This window comes from Lepisosteus oculatus, chromosome 9, assembly GCF_040954835.1.
Source record: "Lepisosteus oculatus isolate fLepOcu1 chromosome 9, fLepOcu1.hap2, whole genome shotgun sequence".
Classification (NCBI taxonomy): Eukaryota; Metazoa; Chordata; class Actinopteri; order Semionotiformes; family Lepisosteidae; genus Lepisosteus; species Lepisosteus oculatus.
In genome coordinates, this window is record NC_090704.1 from 25,335,066 (window position 1) to 25,354,426 (window position 19,361).

Here is a 19,361-nt window from a genome sequence, read left to right on the forward strand (position 1 = left end):
TAAGGAGGGGAAAGATAGATTGGATTGTGGATCGTTCAGACCAATCTCAGTCCTTAATGTGGATTATAAAATTTATACAGCAATACTGGCTAAAAGAATTGAAAAGATTCTCCCTCATTTGATACACTATGATCAAACAGGGTTTATTCAAAATAGACATACCCATGATAACATTCGACGCACATTGCATATCATGAACCATATTCAGCAACATAATTTAGAAGCTTCTTTGATGAGCCTAGATGCTGAGAAAGCTTTTGACTCTGTTAGTTGGAAATACCTTTATAGGGTTTTAGGTAGGTTTGGGTTTTGTGAAAATATTATAAAAGGTATTCAAACTTTATATGATAGCCAACAGCACAAATTAAAATAAATGGTTATTTATCCGATAGAATAACTTTAGAAAGAGGGACTAGACAAGGCTGCCCTTTATCTCCATTCCTTTTTGCTCTATATATAGAGCCACAAGCCCAGTGGATACGACAAAATAACAAAATAAAAGGTATTTCTATACAAGGTAATGAGCAAAAGATAGCACTGTAGGCAGATGACGTTTTATTATATCTGGAAGATCCCACTAGTTCATTTCTAGAAGTAATGAAACTCTTAGATAGCTTTGGCTTGCTGGCAGGCTATAAGTTAAATGTTCAAAAAACACAAATTCTAACTTTTAATTACAACCCTCCTGATTTTTTAAAAGGCAAATACCACCTTAAGTGGGACCCAAAGTTCAATGAGATATTTAGGAGTCTATTTACCAAAAGATATTTCGGTATTATAATTGAATCTGTAAAAATGAATCTGCTGCCTCGGTTACTCTTTCTATTTCAAGCTCTCCCTGTAAAACTCTCTACAAAACAATTTTCGGAATGGGATAAGATGATTTCTAGGTTTATTTGGGAGGGGAGAAAATCTAGAATTAGTTTCAAAACATTGCAACTTTCAAAAGATAAAGGGGGTATGGCTTTACCAAATTTAAAAGATTATTATTATGCATCTCAGGTTAAACCTCTCATTAATTCCTGTAATCCAGAATATCAAGACAGATGGAAAGATATTGAATTGTCCCTTGTAAATAGCCCCCCAATTCAGGCACTATTAGGTAATAGAAATTTAGACAAAATTACTGAAAAAATATTCAATCCATGGATAAAGTTTCAATTAAGGACATGGAATATGATCACAAAAGAGTATAATTTAGGTGAGGCAATAAAGATACTCAGATGGTGCGCCTATGATACAGAGTTTAAACCAAATAAATTGGATAATAGATTTAAATTTTGGATTACAAAAGGAATAACTGCATTTTGTAATATAATGGATAAGAATCAGCTACAAAGTTTTCAGTTTGTAGCCATTATTTTAATAAGGAGATTATAAGGGGAGATTTAGATATTGTTAATGATGGAGTAGTGAAAATAGTTATAGAAGCCTACAAATCAGAATTAGGCAAAGGTATTAAATCTAGATTATATAAAAGTTTTATGGAAAAGAAATCATATTCTACAGAGAATATAAAAGATAAATGGGTGAAAGAAAGTGAAGTTAGAATTTCGAATGAAGAGTGGCTTAAAATTTGTGAATTTCAATGGAGATGTACTAACTCGCATTTATGGAGAGAGTTTTGCTGGGAAAACATTGTTCGATTTTTCATTACTCCGGGTCAGAAGGCGCACCATACTGAGGAAAACTCTAAGTGTTGGAGACAGTGCGGAAACCAAGGTAATCATTGGCATATATTCTGGAACTGCCCTAAAATAAGGCTTTTCTGGAAGGAATTACATGAGGCCCTGGAAACTATATTTGAAAGGAATGTACCCTTTACATTTGAGGCTTTATATTTTGGTAAACTGGATTTTGATTGGAGGGGAACGGATGAATATTTGTTTGGAGTCCTTATATCAGCAGGGAAGAAAGCTATAACAAGAAAGTGGCTTCTCACAGATCTACCAACAATGAATGATTGGATTGAATTAATAAAAGAAATATATCTAATGGAAAAAATAACATTTTCTCTAAAATTACAAATGAAAAAAATGGTCAAATATTGGTTTAGATGGGTTCAGTACATTAAACCTTTAAGGTCAGATTTTGTTGAGATACAGAATAACTGAAATGTAATAAGATACATTTATATAGTCTACTTCCTTTTCATATTCATAAATGTATACATCTTCCTTCTTTTGAATGTATATAGTTTTGTTAAAAAGTTATGTAACTGTAAAAATTAGGGGAACAAACAGGAATTTGTGCCTGCAATGTAAGGCTGAATAATGGATGTTCATATATAAAATGGTTTGGTTTTGTTCTCTAAAAATAAAATAATAAAAAAAAATGTTGCTGCTGCTCCTCAAACTTCTAGAGGCAGCACAGAAACAGGATCCATTGATCATACCTTTGACTTTAGTTCAGTTGCAAAAGGCATTGGAAGGACTATATTTGGAAAGCTCAAATCTTTACTCACCCAGACTGAAGAAGATGTATCTAGTTCCAGTTCTCCTGCTCAAATCAATGCAAAGAGCTCAAGTGTCTGCTCTTCACCAACAAATTCAGTGTTTTCTGATTCTGTGTCAGATATTTCAGATTTGTGCACCTATACAGTAGAAACTGCTGGGGCCATTTGTGAAGCAATGAAAAAAGAGTTAGACCAGGAGATTTATTGCACAACAGTGGCAAAGAAGGCTTCAGATGAAAGCCTTCTGGCTAGAGAGGTTGTTACTTCAGTTTTGGAGTACCTTGAAGAGCAATATATTTTAGACACCATTAAAAGCCCTTCACCATATCCTAAAGACTGGGAGAGAGATGCTTCTACATTTATAAGAGAAGAGAATATTCCAGATCAATCAAAATCCCAGATATCTCCTGTTGAAGAAATCATATTATCTGATATTGATAAGGCAACAGGACAAGTCCCTAATCAAATTACAATGGAGATTTGTAGATATCCTCCAAAGGTGGTGTTATCTGAAAACATTTCTTCAAAACAGCAAATTGGGCAAATGGACATGAACTTGGTTGAGGACAATTTAAGTGTTTCCTCTTCTGGACAGAGCATCATATCAGATGCAGAAGGTGTGGGTCAGAGAAGATGCTGAGGACCTCCAGCTCTGTATTCCATAGTACAGCAACAAGGATAATAAGTGAAATTATTGAAAAAGCAGCTGCAAACTGTATATCTTCTGGACTTGCCCATCTCCCAGAGCAACCAAACAGTACAGCTGATGATGTATGTAAAACACCGGATGCAACAAAACATGATCAAGAAGCAATGTCCTCAGACTCTTCTTCTCATGTGCAAACCACTGAACTGGCTTCAGATATTGTTGTTGATGTTTAAGAAAGACTACATTACGCTACATGCATTTTGAAGATTTCTTTCTCAACAGACTACAAAGTTAAATGAGAAAGTTGTGATACAGCCCTGTTACCAGGAACATCAGAAATTAAAACTGATACTAGAACAGCTGAGCACCTTAGGACAATGACTGAGGAACTCTTCAAAACTGTGAAGAACAAACTGAAACACTTTTGGAATCAGAAGAGCCTGTCTTTGTTCAAAGCAAGGAAAGTTTTATCTGCTAAAGAGCAGAGATCAGCAGATTCACTTGAGATGTTTCCTCCTTCAGTCCAGGTTTCACACCTGAGCTTTAGTGAACCACACTTGACTAAGAAAAGCATGTCAGTACCAAACTCGGCACCCCGTAAGCATCTTAGTGAAGATTCAGAACCTTTAGGTGTGTTAATGAACGTTGATTTCTCAAGGCAAAGCAGGACTACTCAGGAAAATCAGGCAAATTTAATCATCTGTGCCAAGGATGTTGGCAGTCAGATATTGCAAACAATCAGGAGTGAAATAAATAGGGGTGATGACAAAGGATGTTGCTCAGGATAAAGCAAAACCCTAAGAAGAAACCCTTCAAGCAAGTGAACTGGTGGATTCTGTTTTATCTACATTTGAAAATCTTAAAGTTTCAGATGTGGTCTTAAAGCCAGATTATGAAACAATGCACCTCTCTGGTGAACAATATGGGAAAGACAGGATGTCTAGTGGAGAAGACACTGTCCATAAAGAGTACACTAAAAGTAACCGTAAAGAATATTCTGTTCAAATGTGCCTGGGATGGTGATTGATTCTTATACAGATGACACAGAAGTCATGAGTCGGGACGCTCCCTATAGAGTCCTGACTGATGCTTCATCAAAGCTTCAGGATCAACCTACACTACAGCAGAACAAGAAAATCAATTGACATGTAAAAGCAATTAAGTTCCCCGGTCCCATGTTTGGTGTGCTGCTGGTCTCGTCAATGAGAATATAGCATTTCAAACCCATTCCAATAATCTTAACTTGAACATTGAAAAGCTTTCAGCTGAAGAGGCGCCCTGTGCATCTCAAGTACAAGGAGCCACAGCAAAGCATAATCTTTCCCCACTGCAGACAAGGGTTTCAGAAGAGCCTAAGGACCAAGTCAGGACCTCCACAGAGAGTTCTACAATGAGTCCTATTGAAAGGAAAGTGGAACAACTTGTCTCGAGTGGATCTCTGCGTGTATTTTCAGAAGAAAATGTCAAAAATGTTTTCCATTTAATTTTGAAATCAGGAATTGCAGTACAATTGGGCACAAATCTAATTCAGATCCAACTTTAAAGAGCTGTCTAGTAGTTCAGGATTTATCCCATCCAAAGTCCTCAGAGCTTTCTATGCAGTTGTTGTATTCATTTACTGAGAAATCAGTGAAAAGGCTGTTGAAGCAGTGCCTCAGTTTTCCCGATTCTCCAATGTTTGACACAAATGAGAAGGATGTTTCACTTTTTCAAAACTGTGATACAAATACGGAATTGAAGTCTCCCAAAAGATTTCAGAGAAAATGTCTCTGACTGCCAAGGATCACAGACCACAGAAAAGTACTGAACCATCAGTGCCCAGTTCACAGATGTACCATGATGCAATTAATCAGCTTTCCAGCTTGCTTGTAAAGTCTGTCATGGATGTTCTGTCTGCTGCGTGTGATTTATCAACGAAGCCTGAAGACAGTGAAAATCAAGTTAAGAAGGAAATCAAATCAAATCATTTAATAGTGTATAAACATTTTAGTTGCTATGAAGTACAAGTTAAAAAATGTAGTGACTGTATATAAATATACAGTACCTTGATTTTCTATCTGTTGTATCTTTAAAAAGTTTTTGATGTATGTAGACCAAGATAGTGTAGGCCATGACTATGAATGAGAGAATGAGTGAATAAAGCCATATATTCAGTAGCCATACAGATGCAGCCATTCAAAGTGCGCGGCACAGACATGTACCGGAGGTAATTGGCTACGGCGTCGCGCATCGATGACGCAAAAAAACATCATCGGTACTTGAATGGTTGACCGAAAGGGGCACTCGTGGTCCGTTAGTCGGTCGTAGAAAGATTTACAGTAAATGTCTTTACTGTGCCCGTTTTAGCATCCGTGTCACACCTGAAGAAGGCTCCACGGCCGAAACGTTGTGTTCTCTTTCTTCTTTTTTTCAGCATGGAATAAACCTATTACTTGTTCCTTTGCAGATACAATTCTATTGTTTGTTGTGTTGTCTATGATGTTTTTTTCCCCCCCATTTTCTGTGTCCTTCTGTCTTGTACATTATAAAATGTTACTTACCTTTGCTGTGTCCAAAAGATGAAGGAGCAGGTTTAAATGACTTTGGAGGTTGATCGTTGTATAGAAGATACCCAATGTCCACAGTCTTTTAGGAAGGAATATAAAAAATCCCAAAACAAAGTTTGTATTTGTATTGCACAAAAGGCTTCTGAATTATAAGAGAAACCTGTGAAAATCAGATCGAAAAGATAATGTACATCCTGACTTCACTTTCTGGGAGATGACACAGATAATAAATAAAGGTTTCTTACCTTTTTATAATGTAGGACAAAAAAGTCTGCCCCATTGCACTCCTAGAGTCATACACCAATTTCTTCCCATATACCCAGCCATTGGTATGGTCATCCATGTAGAGGTATCGCAGACCTCTTCCTTCATCGTGGTCTGGCAGCTTATACAGAAGAAACCTGTATGATTCCAAAAACACATAAAAGAGTACTACATACTGTATACTGCTCTAGAACTGTGACACTGTACAATGTGTCCTGGGTGTTGGACAGACAGTGTTAACTGTTGAGATCACTAGAAAATAAAAAGGGGACTTAAACAATACTAGTGTCTGTTGCCAGTCTGTGGGTGCACTGGTGCTTCTGGGAGATAAACAGAACCTGTGGGAAGAGAAGAAGGGTCAAGCAGCCTTGATCATTTCTAGGTGATGTAGTGGCCTACAAAGCAAAAATAGCTCTTGTTTTTAGGGGTCGTCCATGTTTGACATGAGCATTGTGGCAAAACTGGAATAATCTTATGCGATTAGAGCTCATTTTCTGCATTTTAAACCAGCAGAGCTCTGTAGAACTGAACTGCAGCAGTTGACAAAGAGTCAACAGTTGACTAAAAGAAGCGAGGCAAGGCAAGCATCCCACAAACATTACTCTCCTCAAGAATACATTCTGGTGAATCGTTTCAAAACGAACTATTGAAAGGAAAAAAACTTTCAAATCCAATAGTAATTTCTTTATGACAAAAAAAAATCATAGACACTGTACCCTGGATTTACAGATGCAGCCATTCAAAGTGCGCGGCACAGGCACGTACCGGGGGTAATTGGCTACGTCATCGCGCATCGTGACGCGAGATGATGCAAAATAGTGCGGTACGTGATTGGTTGACCGACAGGGGCAATCGTGGTGCGTTGATCGGTCGTAGAAAGATTTAAATGTCTTTACTGTGCCCGTTTAAGTATTGAATATTTATATGGAATTTTACCACTGAAGGGAAATCTTAGTAGCTGAGCATAAAAAGAATAGAAGCATACTGTAACGTGTGTGAAGGCCATAAATGATATTAATTTTGGAACATAAACATACAGTATATGGCTGGTCTCGGTACTAAAAAATACACACCAGTATTTTATTTCTCCCTAAACATTTTAAGCTTCGAAGTCTTTAACTAACGTGATACCGGAGTCAACAAGCATACTTTTAGAATTTGATTAAAAGGGAATATAATATGGAATTGCGTATCTAAAGAAATTAATAACGATATCATTATATTCATGTACCGCAACACAAGAATAGTACACGCTGTACATTGTCTGTTGATAATGTTTCTGTAGTGCTTTTTCAGCACTCTGCATATGACCTTGCCGGTGGCGCTGTGGGTTAGGTTCCTGACTCCCACTCTGATCGAATTTAAGTAATTTTAATAACAATGAATAGTCACCTATGCGTTACAATATAAACATTTATATTGATTTAAATCGCGTTTTAATTTAAATCGCAAATGCGGGTTTAAATATATGTGTTTTTTGATTCACAATCAGACAAATACAACATAAATTGATATCTTTGTCATCTAAGTATCTTAATAAACTTTCAGCATAGCTTTCTCCCCGTTTAGATTTATTTTTCTTGGGATCTTGGGATCAAACGTGGAAAGATTAGATTGTAATCGTATTTATTTTTTAAATACATTTTAGAAAAGTGTAATCTATACTAAAAAGCTTTACACCACCTGCTATAAAGATACATATTGTAATACTTTCGGGCTCGGATAGGACGGACACAAGAACTCAGACTTGTGGAGTTAAATCTCAACAAAACAACAAATCTCAATATCTTGTACGAATTATTTGTAATACAAACCAAAAACTCTCTCAAATTCCTCCAATTAGTATAACCCCGCCCCTTATGCAAAACCAAACCCTGCTACTGCAGATATACCCGACTTTGATAAAAGAGGAGGAGTGTCTTTGCTGAGTCAGATAGCTGTGGACCTCTTTGACAGTGTGTTGCAGGACTTGTCCGAAAACCAGGAGATAACAGTTGTGAAACAGGATAATGATGTGTTTCATGAACCACACAAGATTCAGCAGGTTGCCAGCTCTGTTCACAATGAATTGCTGTGTCAAACTGGATCCCAACAGGTTCTACAGAAAGTTGTAGCCACCAGAAATGAGACAGTGGTCAAAACCATAATCAGTTCTATGGTGATCAACATTTCCAAGCTGACACATTCAGCTTCCCGATGTTCATCCCTTTCACCAGAGACCAGTATTAGCAGAGAAGCAAGTGAGATCGTTGATGAGGTGATGGGTGATATTAAAATAACTAGTGAGCACAGCAAAGAGGCAACACCCAGTGCTCTGTCTTCTGAAGTTTCTCTTGTTTCTTCTGAAATAGTACATGGAGTCACAGATAATCTGCTAAAGAACATCCAGCTAAACTGTTCCAGCCCTGAGTCCAGTACTCCTCAAGCTGCCATTGATATGGAAACCCGGAGCACTGAGCAGCTCATGTGCACCAACATGGACCAGTTAGAACCTTCACCTGTTATTGGTCGAACAGTCAGAAGTAAAAAAACGACAGTCTTCTATGACAAAGTCTCCAAAAGGCTTTTCTCCAACACTCCCAAGTGGTTTTGAAAACAGTTTCCAGCCAGAAGACACTATGGATAAGCCCTGCTCATCAGCTGTTGGTGTGACACCTTGTTAGCTTCTGGGACCCGAGAGAAGCCTGGAGATTATATGATTATATGTCAGCCGTCCCCTGTTCTTCTATATCTCTAGCTTGACTGCGTCCGGCTGCTCGGCTTTTGTTTGTAAAGTTTGAACGAGCGCCCCGTTCACTGTTTCTTGTGAAGTAAACATGACTCTCTCTGGCTTTGTCACTGTGGTCAGAAAGCATTTCTTGATTCTGCTTGAGCAGCTTCATGAATTGTAAGCGACTGTAAGAGCTCTTTCTAAAGTCAGCCCTCCTACAACAATTTATCACGCAGTCTCTTATGTGCACATTTTCCCACAAGTTGATCTCTTAACATGTCAGCTTCCAATACTCCAAAGTCACACGATTTAGCCAGTTCTCTTAGTGAATTCACAAAAGCATCAACAGATTCGTCCTGAGACGAATTCCTACATTTATGCCGTACCAAAACCACATTTCTCCGCGGTGTAAAGTAAGCGTCTAAGGCAGCTAGTCTGTTCATATGTACCTTTTTCTCCAGCGAGGTTGGCGAAAATCCGCTGCAGGGGCGCCCCGATGCAGTGCAGTAATGCAGCCCGTCTCAGGCATCCGGAGCTTCTGTAGATCCACTGGCTATTTCAAAACATCTGTACGACTTCATCCATGTCTTGTATTCCGTATACAAATCCGGAGCTCCGAGGTTCAGTGGAAGCGGTGGAGAAAGCTGGGCATAAGCAAAACTTCTCGGCGCGGCGGCCGTATCTTCCATGGCGCAAGCTTAACGAACAGTCCGAAAATTCAAAAGTTCGTTTCAACCAGCACGAGAACTAAAATCTGCAGTGTTCTGCTCGCTTTGAGTTCGCCAAGCACTCATCTCTCGTCGCAATAAATGTTGTGTATCTTAATAAAGAGTCGTTCTTATATTATTTTAACTATTTTATTAACTACACAGATCACTCCCTTACACCATATATTCCCGCCTTCTACTCTCCCGTTCCGTTGTCTCGCGATGTCTACTCACTATACTCAGCTACCATATTCAGATATTGTGAAACAAATTTTAACTAAGCTGCTGTTAAGAATTCATCCTGTTTCTCCAAAGGGGGAGGAGAAACAAGAACAGATTATGGAAAGTTTATCTTGTTGGGAGCTTAGTGAATTTGCTGTGGGCATTATTGACAATGTGCCGAAGAAACTATTTACAGCCCCAGATACCTCAGAATGTAATCCAACAATGGGAAGCAATATCCAATGTGAGCTGGTTTCTGTCAAACAAGTGGCCAGCTGTATTTACAGAGAACTGCTGCAGAGTGCTGGTTCCAAAGACAACTTACAGCAAGCAGTAGCAGCCAAGAGTGAGAACCTGGCCAAAAAGATAGTTAATTCTCTTGGGAGAGAAATTATGAAGTTCCAACATTCAGATATCGAGTCTTCAGATGCTCCTCAAGCTGACAATGATATGGAAACCCGGAGCACCGAGCAGCTCATGTGCACCAAAATGGACCAGTTAGAACCTTCACCTGTTATTGGTCGAACAGATGCAGTGAAAGCTATCTCTCCCAGTCTTCAGGATATGGTGAAGGGCTTATAATGGTGTCTAAAATATATTGCTCTTCAAGGTACTCCAAAACTGAAGTAACAACCTCTCTAGCCAGAAGGCTTTCATCTGAAGCCTTCTTTGCCACTGTTGTGCAATAAACCTCCTGGTCTAACTCTTTTTTCATTGCTTCACAAATGGCTCCAGCAGTTTCTACTGTATAGGTGCACAAATCTGAAATATCTGACACAGAATCAGAAAACACTGAATTTGTTGGTGAAGAGCTGACACTTGAGCTCTTTGCATTGCTTTGAGCAGGAGAACTGGAACAAGATACATCTTCTTCAGTCTGGGTGAGTAAAGATTTGAGCTTTCCAAATAAAGTCCTTACAATGCCTTTTGCAACTGAACTCAAGTCAAAAGTACGATCAATGGATCCTGTTTCTGTGCTGCCTCTAGAAGTTTGAGGAGCAGCAGCAACATTTTTATTGGATTCTTGCAGATATTTATTTGTTTCAATACAATTCAGTGCAAACAAAACATTTATCACCTATCAATATAAGACCTATTTTTACTTACTTGTCAGGGTTCGTTGTTTCCCATGTTAACATTTAGAAATTTGCAACCAAATTTTGAATGCCAGCACAGATGCAACTAATACAAATATACTGTTGTCTATACAGTATAGTAAAAATCTATTATAGATATAGGTTGTATGTATAGAAAAATATATACAGTACAGTATTTCTAATATATAAATGAAGCAAGAACAACAGAATACCAGTCTAACCAAAGAAATAGAATGGTCAGTATTGCATATTTTAAGTGGATCCCTTAATTTATAAATAATTAAGTGTGCAGACCCCTGTTTCATTCCAGAGGAGGCAGTGTCAAAGGGTTCTTTTGGCATCGAGTCTATGGTAGAAAGTGAAGTCACCCCCTTGGAACCTGGACAGCTTAATATTCTCTCAATCAAAACCTAGTGGGAGCTGATCTGAACATGTCAGGGAAGGAACCACTAAGCAACAGCTAGGACTAAAATTCAGGATTTACTGTACTGAAGGAACAAATTAACATATTTCTTTACATTTGTTCTTTAGTTATGACACTGTGCATTTTAACCTCAAGAAGCTATCTGGAAAAATAAAATGCATCCATTACATTCAGACATTACAAGCAGTGTACCTTACCTGTCCATATAAATTGTTATTGTTATTGTTATTGTAAATTTTTAATTAAAAAACATTATGATAAAAAATAATTAGTGTGACATTGCTACTACATGGACAAAATACTAACTTTATTTTGCAATATTAAAAAATGGTGACTAATTAAAAATATATAGGTATCTTTTCTAGTGGCAGAACAATTAATCTATTTTAAAGCATATTCCTGTGTAAAAAAGATGGCCTCCTAACCACGATTGTGTTCGTACTTTTTCAATTTACCTACTGAATGTCTAAAACTTGCTTAGGTTTTTAACTTTAATATGAGAGGCTTATAAAATAAAAATCACCGCAACAAAATAGCACATTGGAAATTATAAATCTTAAACTTCAATCTGCAACTGTTCCATAACACTTTAGCGAGTATGGTACAATTGTGTTCCTATGTGAAGCAAGATCACTGGTATTTTACATCATTGTGTTTTCAACAACAACTACTTGGTCAGGCGCAATGTATCTAACCAGTTTCATACTGGGTACTGCATAATTGACACATAACAAATACAGTTAAATTCAGAAAATAAATAGTAATTCTTCATTGAAATGTGCAGAAATATGTCATGTTTATGTTTGTACCCTGTTAACTTCATAGAAATTAGACCTTAGAGAATTTAAAGATTCTGTGAAACATGCACTTTGACCAGAGGTGCCCAAACTTTTGCATACAACTGTATGTTGCTGCTGCATCATTCAGGACAAAGCCCAAAATGCGTTTTCAACACATTTGATGACTTAGTGTTACTTAGTTGTTACTGCCCTCTGGTGGTTGTTGATTGAAACATAACATCCATTCAAACACGACCAGACATTTCTCCCACTGTCAATACTTCAGCTAAATTTCACATTTTATACTGGTGCCACAACATATTGTTAGTTATTATGATAGAAATGTGTTTTAATATGACTAATATATTATTGTTGTAATGCAGTATGATCAGAGTTATACATAAGTACAATACAACAGTTTATTTTTGCGAAGGTTCAGTTAGTGTATTTTGACTGCTGCTCTAGTCATTGTCAATATCAATATTCAAAGTCAATGTTCTAGTCATTACAACAAAGCCAGTCTATTGTAAACTATATCTAGGATTTGGAAAAATGCACATGAGCTAACACGAAAATGTGCACATGTACTGTACTGTTAACAGACTGATTCATGCATTTGCAAAGAGAGAAAAAGCAATTTAACGAACGCAGCTGGGGAAGTGAGTTAAAAATAGAAAACAGTTCCTCTTTAAACATTTAAACATCACCATACTAAAATGATTAAAATAAAAACTTTCTGTACGCACTGATGCTTAACATACCACAACTGCAGCATGTAGGTCTGACCCATCAGACAGCTGACTGGTCAGAGGGACTTCATGAAACCAGTTGGAATCAGTAGTCACCTCTTCAGTGGAGAGAAAAGAATTATTGCCGCATTAGAATTCTCATGGCATGCATAAAAAAGTGATCAATCCAATTAACATCCAAAAAAGGCAGAAAACATGTATTTATTCATAGATAAAATTAGGATGCTGATTAGGATTTATTTATCTGTTTACCCATATAATTTAAATAATTTTCACACCTTAGCTCACAACAATTTTACTGCACCAGACTGTGGCACAATGGCTGCCCAGAGATCCCCAGACTTAATTGGAACCTTCCTCAACCTTAACAGTAGATGTTACCAAGCTTTCAAAACCCAACACTTGTGCATTAATCATTTAATATTGATTAAATGACACAAAACAATTGACATGTTTTTATCTGAGTAAGCTATACAAATAAAACTGAATTTAATTAAACTGATTTTTTGGATTATATGTTCCATTGTCTTTCACAATATCTTTCACCCAATATCAGCACCCACTTAATTTCTCTGCAGCTGCATTGGAAAATTTGTCAAAACATAACGTTTTTCAAAACCTTTATTTTTTCTAGAAACAAATTAAAATACTGACCTTTGGTGATTTTAGAACTCTTCTCATTAGCAACGGTAACATCTCTTTTCTCCGTGCTAACGATCTCAGTAGAAGCTGTGCCACAGAGAAAACATCCTTTTAGTTGAATAGTCCTTTCAGATAGTTTAGATCAATATGTTGTCAACCTGCATCATTCCCTCTGGCCAACAAACTAAAACACATTAAATTGTGAACTAAATCTCAGTTGTACCACTGCAAAATATTGGATCTAGAAGCTTACCCTATTTTCCAGACTGAAGTACTTCTTTAAAATATTGCCTTTTAATACTGTCTTGCATTTCTCTCTCAAAATCCTTCCTTTCCTGTAAACTCTCATTTAGCTTTTGCTGCAGGAGAGCAACCTTCCTTTCATATAATTCAAATGCCTGAGAATGACAGAAAACCTTTCACAAGTGGCTATTCTTTAAAGAAAAAGGAAAGCCTCTCAACAAAAGATGAAAAGGTCCATCTCATTGTTGAACATCTTGTATTAAAAAGCACACGTTTTTCCATTACTCTAGTATTTAATGACAAATGAACTAGCTTGCAACCCAACATGTTGCTAGTAGAAAACTTCCCGTCCATAAGGTCACATTTTAATTTAGTATCAGACAGAAGCTGTTGGGCACCACTGAAATTCCAGCTCAAGTAAAAACTACAGGAGACTCCAATCTCATCTCAATCTACAGCACCCTGAAGCTGGGAAGCTGGGTCTGGTCAGAGCTCAGAAGAAGAAAGGCTGGGTCCAACATTACTTGGATGAAAGACTCTGTGTGTAGTTCAGAACCTTGCAGGCTGGGTATAAAAGATTGAAGCAGCAATGTCTCTCCTCTAATGCTTAGGTAATGAAGAGGAGAGATCATCAACCACCCTCTTGGATCCTATTGGGGAGATACCCCGGAGGGATACTTTAGAACAGCCAATTATGCAAAGCAGCATGTCTCTGGGATGTTACATGGAATTAAAATCCACAACACGCAGAATAAATGCCCCACAGGCAGGTGCCCAAGGCTGGAGATAAACCATGGGCTTTGGAGATGCAGTGCTATAACCATGAATTGAATGAGGTGCCAACATACCATGCTCATTGTGGTCACTGAGGATCCAAAAAGTATTCGTTTAGGTTATTAATTTAAACCTATAGGTGGTCATCTTGGAAATACAACAAAATATACCTGCAAGGTCAGTGTCAAGTCCGGAATTTGCATGAAGAAAAGTTCACCTTAAGAGGATGAATCCAAACATTCATTACTCCAGTACCTTTTTGTGCCTTCTAGCTCTGGTCTGATTCTTCAGCTGGGCCTGTCGCACCTCCCTCCGGGCATCTTCCTCTGTCCTCATCTGTAAAGCCCTTTCTCTGATTTTCCACATCTGTAGAGCCGTCAGTGAAAAGGCAAAGCAGATGAGAAACAGCAGAAAGCTAGATTGTGTTGAGCACAAAACAGCTACGCTACTAGACATTTATATTTATATATGTCACCTGCTTATAGGTGGTACATTAATTATTGAGGATTCTGTTAGATCATGTGGAGCTGAATCTCTCCCCTTTTTACAATCTAGCAATTGAGGCCTTTGGGCATTTTTCAGCATATTAGGAGCATTCAGCAGCTGAATGTGGTCTGGGAAGCCCAAAGACAAAATAACTGGGAAAATAACATACCATACAGCAATGTACAGTGAAAATGTGAAAAAAAAACAAGAAACATGATTAAACTGATGTAGAAAACCGATGAGGCTAAATACTATATATTGATAATGCTGGTGATTTGAAAGCTGATAAATCAATGAAAGGGGTGAATAAACTATGTGTTTTAAAAGTGAGTTAAGCTACAGTGTGGAATGTAAGATTCATAAAAGCATATAAAAAGTGTCTGAAGTCTAAGTGTGACGATACAGTAACATGATTCACTAAGGGTATCCACTCTGCAGAAATCTGTTCGGCTGGAAGAGGCGTATACAGTATAAGGTGAGAGAATTTTTTTAATTCGCATTTTGCAACATAAAATGCTTAATTACTTGTCAGAAAGAGAACATCTTTTAAAACAGTTATGCTAGAGATCCTGTTATCTTTTGCTTGCTCCCCAATCATGCTGTATTTACAGAGGTGTCACAAAGTCACTTGCCAGAGTTGATATAAATGTCTCTAATCAGTTTAAGATGCAGAAGGAAACCAGCTATTAAAGATCTGTCATCCAGGTGATGACCGGGAGCAGCCCTGGGTCAAAATAAATCAAACTGTATTCTCATACCTCATCCTGTCTGCTGTACTGCAGACCTCTCATACGCTGTATTTCACCACTGCATATCTCCTCTGTTTTCGGAGCTCCTGCCTGGTGCCTTCATAAACAACAACAGAAAAGAAAGCTTAATCCACAAGGCAATGTCAGACAGCAGCAGAGGAATTTGTGAATGTGGTATTTCCGTAGAGCAAATGTTCATCTTTTGGAAAACTTTGACTCAGTCAAGACTTCCACTTGCTTGCACAATTAATTAACTTAAGGCAAACCTTTACTTACAGTTGTATTCTTGACATCTAATGTTTAAGCATAACAGTAAAATATTTACACATATTTACAGCGAAACAAAAAAAAAATGTGATACAAATACAACAAATCAGGAATCCAAAAGGCAGGAACTTGCTGTTAAAGAGTGAGGAGCTTCCGTATGTTATTACCTGTCTCTGTTAGCCATAAACTGGTCTGAAATATTCTTGGATCCTTCCTCAAGGAGCCATTCCCTCACATCGGTGAAGCTGATATCCCTGGGAATCTCGTTCTGCTCCTGGAGCTCCAAGAACTTCTTCACTATTGTTTTCTGAAAGCCAGCACAGCCTTTTACTAGAGTGCCACACTCCCTTCATTGCAAGGTTCTCCTAAGCACTATTATAGCCGAGTGTTCACTTCAAAACCAACACTGACTTTTTCCATTAGATTTTTAATTTGAACTCACACCGATAGAATGTGTTTGCATATGTATAAGAGTGAAGGCTGAGCTACTGTAGTTTGTTGATCTAAACATTTCAATTTAAGATGTACATCTTGGATACAGTGGTTAACCTTGTTATCTCGCAACACTGGGGCCAGGGGCTCTATTCTGAGCCTGAGGTGATTTGTCTGTGTGGAGTTTGTATGGTCTCCCCATATTCACATTGGTTTTTCACGGTTTGCTCTGGTTTGCTCCCACAGTCCAAAGCCATACTATACTGGTAGAAAAAAAGGTGTCTAATTGGTTCTAGAGTGAATTTGTGTCTGTGTGTGTCTTGCAATGGACTTAATTCTGGTCAAGGGTGTATATCGTCTTAAGCCCGTTGCTTTCTGGGATAGGCCCCTGCTCCCTGCAGCCCTTAGATGAGGCGGTTAGATTAGATGACGTGGATGGAAAGGGATGGATGGAAGTTCAAGTCGTTTTTCAGCCTTGTCTGGCAAAGAAGACTTATAAATTCTGTTTTGGACTACACACAAAAGCTGCCTGTATTAACATGTGTTTGGAAAAATACATTTGTTTGCACTGAAAATGGATTAAAGTCTACAGCGCAGTACAGATAAGCAGTGAATGCTCCGATTCGGGTGGTACAATTAGTGGTTTACCACAAAGAAAAACATCCAGATATATTGCCCAGCCTCAATGAATAAAAAAAACTATCTTTTTTTAACTCTGTTATCGTGAACAGAGAAGACTACAAGGCGACCTGTTTCAAATATTCAAAATCCTCACAGTCAAGTCTGCTTGTTGAACGCTGACTTCTTTCAAGAAACAGCTGGATGAGACTCACAGACCAATTAACAAGTAATTACCAAACAGGCTTAAGAGCTTCCTCTCATTCGTAACTTTTCTTATGATATGAAACCCATATCCTGCATGCAGAAAGGACTATATGGGCTATAAACAACACAAAGTATCATGAAAAGATGTACAGTATGGCTGAACTAACAAGAAGAAGCTAAAATAGGCTAGAGCAGTGACAAACATAAGCAACAACATCATCAGCGTCAAAACACTAAAACAGAAATGAGCTTCATAGCAATTAGAGAAGAAACTGAAAGAAAACATTGAAATTGATCCTTAGAATACAAACACAGTCAAGGTAGAGACTTCCTTGAAGATGACATGATGACAGCAGTATATTCAAAAGTGCATAATGGAGAGATCTTATGGAAGCCTTCATCTAGAAACGTTACTGATTGCGGGCTGGATAAAGGCAGAAGTCTATGATGAAGAGTCAGAATCAGATGGACGGTTGTTTAAAAACATCACACTTACCTGTTTAGTCACATAATTTTTGTCATACTGCAACTTCACATTGCTAAGGTAGTTATGATATTGATTGTATTCTTTCAAAGAGCAGAGGACCTGAAAACAGACAAAACATGTTTCAAGTACTGTCTAGGAGGTTAAATGTTTTTATTTTTATTTTACAAATCTAGAGCACAGTCAAGTATTCTGTGTTTGAATATTTATTGAGCATAAGGACTTTAGCACAAACCATAGGCCTGCTTTGATTACATCTACTATTACATGCTTTGATTACAACCAAAGGCCTGCCCACCGAATACATCTATGCTGGAGTGCAGACATAAGTTAAATCACGCTACTGGAAACTATTACAGCTAAATGAGCTAGAACCTGGTCTATTTTTTTTGACAACACCTCACTCCTTCACCATACCAAAAAAGCCTCATTCTTTGCACAAACTCCAAACAGCCTTACTTTCTTCTGCTCATTGATTAAGCCTCTGTTCTGCAGAGACTCCTGCATGCCCTTGCGATGGTAATAGGTGCGCAGGTGGGGGTCATGGAGGCTGTTGTACTTCGAATCCAAAAGGAAACCGTGGGGATCAGTCAGAGTGAAGTCAGGAGATGGCTGGTGCAGCTGAAATAGAAGGTAAGTATTTTATTAAAACATGATATGTATAGGTAAACACAGATATGTATCCCCCTATGTTTCTGAACATAAAAATGAGAATGTTTTTTTTCTCCCCCCTCCGAAGGCTGTCGCCAGTTTCTTGGAAGACTACTCCAGAATCGCTGTTATCATTTTTTTCTATGTTCTTGAAAATCAAATTCCAATTTCTCAGTCATTGTAGCCAACTAAAAATGACTACATTGCAAAAAGACAGTAAGCACAATAAGCTTTAAGGCATACAGTACAGCTGAATTTCAATAATGTGATCAATATACTGCGTCTAGAAAAATATATAACCTTACTCCTGATGTTATATGCACAAAGATGTCAAGGGAAGACAGTTTGCTTACAGTTTTATCATTACAGCAACCACATTATACTAACACACACAGAAATGTGTTAATGTGTCCCAGGTATCATTTCATATTATACAATTTTACATGTTGGTTTACCCTTAAAAAGAAAGAAAACCATGAATAAACATGTCATTTTTTACAATTTAAATGTTTGGATTTAAATAAGAATAAATGTATTCATGCTTTTCATTTTAGGTTACACTTACTTTCTCCGAAAGAGCAGTCCTGCAAAATTGAGGTTTAGACCCTGGGATTAACGGCAGTTTAGTGCCGATGGGTCTCTCCAACAGCTGCTGCTCTCCCTGCAGTGCATACAGCATGGTATAGCAGCCCTGAAACACAGAACATAGCTATCATACCTCACAGAACCACAGCCAAAACGCCAGAAAAAACAAGCAGAGCTGATGGCAGAAATGATTTCATCTGTCACAGAGTGAAATAAAATGGGTGTGGGGGCAACAGCAGGTATCAAGGACAATGTTGACTTTGCATAGAAGTTTGTATAGAATGACCAGTGACTTCAATGAGGGTGGTAATATATGTCTTTCTTTGTTCTGGGGCTTCCTACTGATAAAGATGCTATTGCAAACATTGTTAATTACCACACAGTTCAGAGAAGACACATGGCATGTCAAAACTGGCCTAGCCGAGCCTCAGACTGAGGAGGTGGATCTAGAACATAACAATTCTAGAAAATCTAGAATGTTCTAGAGCAATCTTACACCTGGCCATCTGTATATAGCCATTTGATCAATGAGCCCCAAGAAGTTAGCTCTGCTTACACCCAAAACTATCAACCCCCCCCCCAAAGAAAGGTAGGGGGGCTTTAATAACCCCAGTGACAGAG